This window comes from Stigmatopora nigra, chromosome 9 (genome assembly GCF_051989575.1).
Source record: "Stigmatopora nigra isolate UIUO_SnigA chromosome 9, RoL_Snig_1.1, whole genome shotgun sequence".
Lineage (NCBI taxonomy): Eukaryota > Metazoa > Chordata > Actinopteri > Syngnathiformes > Syngnathidae > Stigmatopora > Stigmatopora nigra.
Window position 1 is genome coordinate 8,471,658 of NC_135516.1, and position 10,534 is coordinate 8,482,191.

General features: G+C 38.5%; 1 long non-coding RNA gene across 1 annotated transcript in view; it reads left to right on the forward strand.

The window, feature by feature from the left end:
• LOC144202149 (uncharacterized) overlaps positions 1-10,069 on the forward strand; it is a 57,308-nt gene extending 47,239 nt beyond the window's left edge. The window contains exons 4-6 of the long non-coding RNA XR_013327471.1: positions 4,222-4,322; positions 9,094-9,391; positions 9,486-10,069. This is a non-coding gene — a long non-coding RNA (uncharacterized LOC144202149). The remainder of the gene's footprint in view (positions 1-4,221; positions 4,323-9,093; positions 9,392-9,485) is intronic.
• The last annotated feature ends 465 nt before the right edge of the window (positions 10,070-10,534 follow it).

Below are 10,534 nucleotides of genomic sequence, written 5' to 3' on the forward strand. Positions count from 1 at the left end.
TTTAGTATATCAATAAACTGCAAATAAGACAGTATAACAAAAGTACATAACAAGAAAATACAGAGAGCTATTTAGATAAAGAAAGATAAAAGTAGTGCAGAGGTGCAGTACACTGAAAGCTGTGCAAGTGAAGATGAAAACTGTCCATTAATATGAAGTGATCTGAAGTGCAGAACAGTGATAGAGCAACAATAGTGCAACCCATGCAGTTTTTATGCAATACTAAGTGACAGAGGTATGAAATACTGATCAACAGTCATTCCAGGCAGTTATTTATATATGCAGAAAGTGAGTATGATCATAGAAATCATTTAAATGAAATTATGTTTGAGATGTATTTAACTCTGAGCCGGGCAACTACATATAACTCTTTGTTAATTCAAATAAATGAACTCATTGATGGGAATAGACATCAAATCCATTCTAACGGGGAAGGCTGCCAGTGAAAGAGTTAGCTGACTCGCTGCCATTTGAACTGAATGTGCTTGAATTCCTGTCCGCCCCGCCCAGATAAATTGATCTATTGGACGTCTATCGTGGTGAATGGTAACAATTGTAAGGAAAAGCAAGGAAAATGGCATGTCTCGAGCTTTTGACTTTTCCCTAGTAGTGTGAAAGAGAGTCCAAAAAACAAAAACACCTCAAACACTGATTTGGCTGACTGGTCAACACTTTTTTTCCTTCCCTAAAAACATCTGGGAATTGTTGTAAATTCCCTTTTTCTTCTTCAATATGACACTATTTTTTTATTCTTCCTACAAGTCTGACTACTAATTGTTTGACTTTTGAGTTTGTCAGATTCGTCCTTCAACACCCACAAAAACATGCATAAATAAAGAGGAAATACACCCTCTGGATTTCACTTGCAACGAGGATGTACATTGATGTTCTGCCTTTTCTTTTCTTTTGTCCATTTATATTACATTCAGAGTCCCTGATTACATAGACTTCCAAATCTAAAGGGAGGTGCGCGTTACACAATTGGAACGGCAGAGTTTTCAAAACACGTTCACAATCTCATCACTATAGTCAAAACACATGGCACAAGAACTCCAAGACGCCTCGGCACATCACGTTTTGATTAAGGTGGTAAGAAATGAAATGAATCTTTGACTAAAGCAGGAATATGTTGAAATTCAGGCAAAGTGCATAGAAAATGTATGATAATATTGTGGGCATAACTCCAACACAGCTTCTGTTGACACAACCAGTCAGTGATTCCCCTTTGCACTTCTTGTCTGTAAATGTCAAAATAGTGATGTCACTACAAATGCTTTAATTAAGACTACAAAAGGTGAATCTTAGACGCAGGCTCTTGAAAGACCTACCCACTAGCATCATGGATTTGTGATTACTGCAGTCACCCAACAAAAATGTGTGCTCACATCTTACTTAGCGCTGGTCAATATTTTAGCAGGCAACAGTCAACCAAAGACCGCTTAATTCAGTTAGACAATACACTTAGAAGATTTTGTTTCCGAGCGAATCTAAATCAAAGTACAGCAAGGCATGAATGTGTTTGCCTTTAGGAAAATCTGTGATCTAAGCTCAGTTATTAAGAACAGAAATGCAAAGCTTTTCATAAAAAAGAGCTTACTTAACACCCCTCTCTTGGAAAAACAACAATTTTAATGAATTAGACAGGCAGAGACAGGTAACCTTTCTCAAATTTGCTCCACATATGCGATGTGGTTTCCAAATGTGAATTCCCTATTAAAATGCAGAGGCTAAAAGCTGACACAGTCCAGCTCAAGTGCATCCAAATTCTGCTGTTGGCACCATCATGATTCATTAACCTAGAAGCGTGTGCTGCTCGCAGGCCTGTGAGCTCTCACACATAACAACTGTGCTCTTCACTTCTGGTTCTGCAGGCTCTTTAAAAAAAAAAAAACTTAAAGGATATTTCTCATTACCACAGTATGATTCTGGGATACATTTCTTTAATGACCCATTTAAAAATACTGAGGTCAACTGGCATTCCAGAAAAGATTGCATTTGACTATTGATGGCCACTTTCTACACTATTCAATGTGTACTCATTAATGCCTGAATTGTTTTTACAGAATAGGGATTATATAACAATTATTTGTGTTGGCAAATTAATTAAACGAGTCGCAGAAATTGCAGGTAGCCATTCCATTCATGGCATGCTCACAGTTTACTCAAGTTAACATTCAAATGCGGACAGACTATAATGTCTCACTCAGTCTTATCAATGTCTCCGGAAAAGCAATTTCAAGCCAATTTTCCTGCTCCTCCTCTTTGGCGTTTTGCCCCTCTTTTGGCATAGGCATGTGACATACTCGCCTCCTGGATGTTCAGCTACTAATCAACCGGATAACACAATACCACAATGCAATCAGGACATGCAAGTATATATTTGGGGATTGGACAACAAAGTCTTTGTTCTTTGGCTAGAATTACACTTGCAGTTTTTTTTTTTTTTTCAGAAAGTGAAACTCATTATGTCTATCAAACCATGAAACATAGAATACATAATTCCAAGCCTTTTGTTCCTGGAATTCCAGATTACAGAACATTTAAAACTATTTACTCATACTAAATCAGAACATGTACTCTGCGAGTTGGTCAGAAATCTACCCAAACTTGTTTATAAGTCTCTTTTTAAATAAGGGACAGTCTTACACCACATCAATGTTTTGTTCATTTCCACAGCATTCAGGCTTTTGGAATTGGCTGTCATCTTAAAAGTGACATCTCCTCAAGTTAAGTCCCGCAATGAACCCATAGCCTGGGCAAGTAGTAAAAAAAAAAAGTGAAAATGAGCTCCTAATCCCAAATCCTAATCCTCAATTGCTGACACTGCAGTGTACAACAATAACTGGCTAAAATGACCGCAGTTCCTAAAATAGTCCAAAGCTCAAAATGCCTCAAACAAAACAAAACTCTCCACATGACCTGGCCTGTTTTGCAGGCAAAGGATTATACACCTCATTCTCGGACAGCAGAGTCACTCCTTACAGTGAACCAAATGTCGAATTATTATAGATGAAAATGTTGAACACTTGTAAACTGTGTGTGCTGCTGTGACAGACATGAATAGACTACACGTTGGGTTAATGAGGACAACAGGTAGCTATGCGGGATTCAGACAGGATTTCCCTTTAACGAGTTGTGCTGCAGACAAGACGGCGTACCGAGCGAGAGAGAAGAAAAAAAACATTGTTACTGTGCACTGACGTTTTCAGATTCTTAACTATCTGCTGGGAAGACAAACAGAGTGTTTACAACATTCCCTCTTAGCGAGGTTTCAGACAGATGGAAGTAAGAAGAAGAAGCCATGGCACAGATTAACAGATAACAACAGAAAGAGCAAAAGCCGAGCACACGAAACGGACCACAATTTCGCATTGAAGTAAGAGGCTTAGCTTGATTCAAAAAGTATTTTTAGTGTCCTTCCGTCGTTTTGAAATGTTGACAGCGTAGATTAACCTAACGTTGCGAAGCCGCATCCAATGTGTTTGAGGACCAAACTTCCTTTCATATCAATAGCATCCATCTGAGTCTTCTGGCAAATAGAACATTCTTGTTGAAATATAAACACACATTCAGATTTAATTAAACCAAACTTGTCAACATCTTCTTTATTTTTTCCACATCAGTCGATGGTTTTTTGAATCTTGGTCTGGCTTTGGAAAATCTATGCAAAGCCAAGGTCTTTATTCCTAGCAATTCTCATCAAATGCTTTTAGCTTGGATTGAAGATTTGCTTTTGTTGATTTCTTTCTGTTTTTTTCCCTGCCTTGGCTTGCAATGCTCAGTCATGTTAAAATGTAAAACTATTGAAATTTTAAACAAGGGGCCACTGTATGGGAGTAAAGGATCACTTTGGATAAAATAAGCAACATTAGTGAGGAGATGGCATTGCTTTGTAAATCTGAAGAATAAAATGCCCTACAGCTTGAAGAAAATGTTTGTGTCAGAGTGCCAAAAAAGATAGATATGATTGCAGGAATCATATAAAATCATAGGTGGAACCAATGGCGTGACAGACGAGACGGAAATCTGACTTCTCTATGCGCGATGATACCTACGATTTAAGGGCTGATGGTTCTAATCCAAAGTTGACTGCCATTTTCAAACATGGACAAATGTACATCATTTATTTACACCTAAACAATAGTAAAGATAAAATAAGTGCCATATGAATAGGTTTTATGAGTTTGGTCAGTTTTATCTCTATAAATTTCTCATTTACAGATACAGCAGGATGGTCTTTTCAGACAGAATTCACCATGAAAGCTTCTGTACACAAGCTTTTCAGTAGTGAACAGCAAGTGGGGACCATCAGCAATCATTCGGTAAGCACAGCAGTGCCTTTGGGTGCTTGGCTCTTTCTTTTCTATTTGACAGGGACCAAAAGCAAAAAAAAAATTCAGAATAAATATTTGATATGCAATGCAACAGATGGGAAAAAAAACTTTAAAAAAAACAGCAATGATTTTCCTCGTGGGAAAGTATTGACAAAGTAATCATATTGTTTCTCTCCATGTTTGGGGAAATTCAATATCATAAAATCAGAGCAAACAGACAAAAAATATGACGCATTTTAGCTTTTTTTAAGGTTGAAAAACAATGGTTTAGCATCTATTCATCTTGCTCATATCCTATCACCCCGAAAACATTAATTCATTCATTTTCTGAACCACTTTTCCTCACAAGGCTCACAGAGGGTGAGAAACTTAACCGAAAGTAGCTTGTGTTAGTTTCATACTTGACCTCTTGTTGGTAGACAGATTCCATATTTTGCAACCAGTGAAAAAATGTCCACTTGCCTGCTTGAAAGGCAGAGACTGAAGACATAGATAGCCGAAATGGGAACTGTGAGATGCATACTTCAAATGAATGCAGTGACATATTTTTGAACATAGTAAATGACTGCATTGCATTAAATATAAATAGCAGAACCAAATACAAACAGCACATCTCTTACTGAGTTCCACAGTTTAAAAAAAATGTTAGAGTTGTGTAAACGTCGGTTAAAAGCTTCAATAATGAGCAATGCATTTGTACTTTGATGATTCCACATCTACTAAACAATGCAGAGAACATGGTTGAGTACAAAGAAATTATGACATTTTCAATAAAGTCACATAACTATATGAACATTTTGTGAAATAAGCATTTAGATGGATTTGAGTTGAGTACAGCTCATTCTTGAGTGCATCTGCTAATGCTGTATTAAGAAGATAACTTAATAGCAGGGAAAGCAGTTTCTTTCAGCCTTCCCTCAAATTACCTTTCCAGCGCACAGATGTTCATGCATTGTTTTGTGACAGCCTTTTAGTATTCTAGGTCGGCCCCTGCAATGCCCCAGTGTGACTCAAGAATGAAAGGGCATGTACAGGGATAGAGCAAAAATAGCAGCCGGGCCACAGAAGCCAAAGATTTGACAAAGCCTCGGACATATGTGTTTCCTGACCTGAATAACCAAGAGAGCGGCAGCCCGCTCAGCCACACTGACCTCGTCTATGTTTGAGAATGCCGCTACTTTTCTTCTTTCATCTATTTGCACTTCCATTAGCCCTTCCCACATGAGCAGACCTGGAAACGTTTGATGGCTGATTTCGCATATGCCAGTGCTCCACTGTTGCGCAGCACAAGTGGATATCAAATAGAAACTATTATTAACTGATTTCAATAATGTTGAGAGGATGTTAAATCTGCCCAAACACTTGCTAATTTGACAAGCCTGCAGGGCATTGGCGATTTACTGCAAATATAATTGTTTCTACTCATTTATTGATCCATTTTAAAGCCCAGAAATGTTTTGCAAACCTGTCATGAAAAAACCTGACTTCGGTGTGGGAACTATGGGTTCGATTGCCACTTTGTGAAGAAGTTAATGCGCGTGTGAATGGTTGTCTGTCTCAATGTGTGCTGTACGACTGACTGGCGACCAGTTTAGGGTGTAGTCCTCCTCTTCTGTGAGCCCTCAGAGCAACATAAATAAGCCGTGTTGAAAATGAAAGAATAAATGGATAAGATTGGGTATAGACGTTGAGCAGAACAGCAATTTGAAAATAAAATAACCAATACAGGGAATGTGTTTACGCTTTGGTTGATTTCGTTACTTGGATCTTGTTTTCGTATATTGGAATAGCAATGTGCATAACAAAGTGTTTTGTAAAACTTAAAATGTATAGAAATAGATATATACCAGTTTTGCGTTTTTACAAATGAACTCCTCATAAATATACTGCAAATAATGCAATATATCATCCCGATATATTCCATTGTATCAACAATGAACTCTTGCTCCAATCAAAACATTCCAAATATTGATTTTTAAAACCAAAGCCTCTGCCAGCTCATCTACTTTTGTCAAATTCCCAACCTGCCACTTATGTTGCATTTCCATCCATTATCAATGTTGCGAGAACAGCACAAGGGGGGGTCTATTGATCTGCGTTCCACACTAGCTCCATTTTATCATTTCATAATTAAAGATTTCAAGAAAGCAAACACTCGGTAAATAGTACAAGGTGTGGGCCAAGCAGCAATGTCGCGCCAACAGCGACACAACCTATTGAGCAAATAAACGGATATGATGCCAAGCTACAAAAATCACAGCCACAAATAGAGACTTGTGCAGTCTGCCAAAGCTATTTACATCACATAAGGTGCACTTGAATATGTCACCATTCACCACCCACCACCTTTTCTTTCTAACGCTGGATGAAATCACAATGCCACTCCTGGCTTGTGATTACTTTGGCACATTGCGTGTTAGCAGGCTGGGCGCATTCGTATTCAGGCAATGTCAGATCTTTTTACATCATGTTCTTGGACTCAAGTCACTTCTTCGCGCCATTTCCCCTCTAAGGTTGATTCCACTTCACGGTTGGGGCGCAAGTGATCAAACTGGTGTACAGCCATCTTAAAGCACAGCAGGAAGCCTAGTCGGGAAGAGGAAGAACTCGGGGGAGGGGGTGGGAAGAATGAGTCAAATGAGAGATGACAGAGAATTCAAATAAAGAGAGAAAGGCGAGATGCTGAAAGAACATAGTGTGGAAGAGAGAAGGAGGGGATTTCTGCATGGTGCAAAGAGGAAGTTGGGCATGTCAGACAAGGAAAGGAAATCAGGATATTGAGAGCACGAAGGAAGCAAAATAGTGAGGCGCAAAGAAAAAGTGGGGGGGCTGGAACTTTTCAATTACAGCACTCGCACACAACAAAGACCCAGATTTCAAGAGACTATAACAATCTGCTGCCCAGAGGGAGAAGCTCATTTATACTCCTCAATCCCCTCTTTCTATTCTCTACACAATTTACAAGTTGGAATATTTAAAGTGTTCTTTCAGTTGCACAAGCAAATGCAAGCTTTTCTATCATTACAGTTGTCCTGGCTGCCAGAAATAGGTACCGTAGGAAGCGGTTTTTCTTCGTCTTTCAAAAATAAAGCCACAGCTTTCTGCATTGATGTCTTGCGTTTTGTTCGGAAACTCCTGCACCTAAGTGAGATAATCCTAGAGTCTGTCAGCACAACTGACAGGGACTGTAGCTATTTAGACTTGGAAGATGTGACCTCTTGATATTGAATTGACTGCCCTAATTTGAGATAGAGGGTGAAAAAAAAAATCATTTGCTGTCTTCCTGAAGGGTTCCTGCCAAATAACATTAACACTAAGGTAGATCGATGGAAGCTGACTATTGATTGCACCTCGTCATGGATAACAGACACGCTTCTCGCAGCTCATTTAACACTGCTTTTCAGTGAAAATGACATGCATAATGACAACAATGCGGAAAAGATCGGGACAAAGAAGTCTCCTGGCACACGTCGGATACAAACATCTCATCTCATTTTCTCAACCGCTTTATTATTAGGGTGCCGGGGGGTGCTGGAGCCTATCCCAGCTGAATGCGGGCCATAGACAGGGCGGACACCCTGAATCGGTGGCCAGCCAATCGCAGGGAGTCGGACAACCATTCGAACTCACACCCGTACCTACTGGCAATTTAGATTGTCCAATCAGCCTACCATGCATGTTTTTGGAATGTGGGAGGAAACCAAAGTACCCGGAGGCAACCCACGCAGGCTCGTAGAAAACATGCAAACTCCTTACAGTTGGACAGGCCCTGGATTTGAACCCAGAACCTTAGAACTGTGAGGCCGACGCACTAACCACTCGCCCCACCGGTTTGCCCGATGCAAAAAAATGCTATTCAGAATGTATATACAAAATAAATCCTCTTTTCTTTTGTAGCTATCGTTACGGATCAAACCTGTGCTTGGCAAAAAAAAGGACAGAGTTTGTGGCAAATGAAAATGTAGTATGAGTGATGATCAAGTTGTTTATTTATGTTCGCCTCCATCCAAATGGCAAAAGTAGTTTTCAGGTGATGTGACTGGACAGACTTTGAGAGATTACATTTTAGAGTTTTTTGGGATGTTGGAGTTAGAATGATGTAAGATCGATGATATTATTTTTAATGCACATTGTTTTTTTTAGTATAGCTAGAGTGCAAGACAACACAAAGTATAATTGAGATTCCTATAAAAGATAGTTCCTCAAAGTATTTTAGTGTTCAAGTCAAAAAAAATGTTACAGGTTATGGGTGCTGCCATTTTGGGATTTTAGCTATAAATGTATACACATTAATATACTGGAGTGCATGACATAGTATTCATTGTCATATTGTTTAGGAAAGCTGAGACAAAATGTCTGCCCTTATCTCAGGTGGCCACATCCTAGAAATATTGGCTTTTATTTAAATTTTAGATTAATAATCGGACATAGGCAAAAGCCGAATTGTCATCAAACCCAGAAACTGCGTATGACGAAACTGGTAGTGCTTCACCAGAAAGTGCGTTTTCCCGGCTAGATTATCTTAGATTAGAAAAAACATTATTCATCCCGTACTCAGGAAATTCCACCCCACAATTATAATATTTCTTTCACTATATCTTTTAAATTTGGTTTGAATAGAATAAGTGGATAACCAAACAAACTATCTTTTTTTTGTGTACCAAGTGACAGGTTTCCAATAATGTAAAATGAATCATAACACATTAAATGTCTTTCTTTGGGAAAATGATATATATTATATTGTTGTCTTTTTTTTTAGAAGATTGGCAGTTGAATCATTTTGTGGTCAGGCAATTTCTAACCACAAACAACACACCGTAGAGTTTGTCTCCAACGCCAGCGAGACCACCTCGAAGACTGCGGTTGATTTGATTCTTGCCAGTGTTTGATTACTGTGTTCACACCTGATCAAACAACTGCACCAAGGAGGAAAGCGTACAGCAGTTCGATGAAAATGTATTACACACCTATAGGAGGCATTAAAATAGAATCACAGCTATAAGGAGGAAACATACCTTCCAAAAACAATATCCAGCAATCACAAAACCTGTCGTACTGTGAGTAATTGTCATCTTATTCCCTTGTGTATTTTCTGTTTTTAATGAGCAAACCAAGCTATTCTTGTATTTTAAGTGGCATTTTAATCTACAGACTGGATCCTTTGTGTGCCCATGATCTGTGCATGAAGAGCTCACTAGTGCGTGTGGCAGCAGTCAGAAGATGTTGCCACAAAACAGAAAACACTTCTAATCAGGCATGTTGATGGATCAGACAGAATTTGGAATTTGAAAGAGGGTTATGAAATCACCTGGTTGCTGTTTAGAAGCTCAGCAATGCTGTCATATTGACCGGGTCAAGGTCTAAAAGATGGAGGCTAATGTGATTTTTTTTTCTCTAAAGAAATAAATCCAACAGATACTTGCTTTTATGTTCTAATATTTAAGGCCACTCTTTTTTTTTCAACAAAAAATATTTTGTCACAAAATGGGAAATTCATTGGGAACGCTTATTGAAAAAATGTTTTCATTACCTGTTCTTTTTTTGTAATATCCTTATTTTTTAGTGTTACGCCATCTAGACCGTTTTGTCGAATGATTACACATCTTTTGCTAAGAGTAGGTTTGTCATCAAATCTTACTTTACTTGCAAAAATTGCAATTTGAAAAGGAATTGCACTAAAAAAAAGTTCAGACCAAAATGTATGTTGATCCAGAACAAAGACTTACCTGGTGGAAAAAAATCTTGAAACCTTAATTCGTACAACTGGAGTTAAATTGGACTCATCATTTTCATTGCTTATTACAAAAATGTTTAATAAGCATCTTCTAAACTTAAACTAAGCCTCAAATTACATTGGCATCCATAAACAGCACTGTTGCCCAGGGCAGGAAATACTTGCAGAATTCTGCTATTTGTAGCAAAATTCGATCTTTTCGCCAAATGGTTTTTTAGTTTCTCTATATTGTACTTGAAGTCAGTGAACGGATACTTTTCCCATCAGTCTATGTCTTGGCTATCTCGTTCACTCTCATTTGCAAGTGTATGACAGCTTACTTTACTGTTATATTTTCAAAACTTTGACATGTCAAAAAGATTTGTCCAGCAATGTTGCTGCAGGGAAGGTTTGAAAATTTCTGTATGCACACCTGCTCTTCCAGCTGTCTCACGCATCATCATCTTTTGAGGGGCAGGGGGAGAGA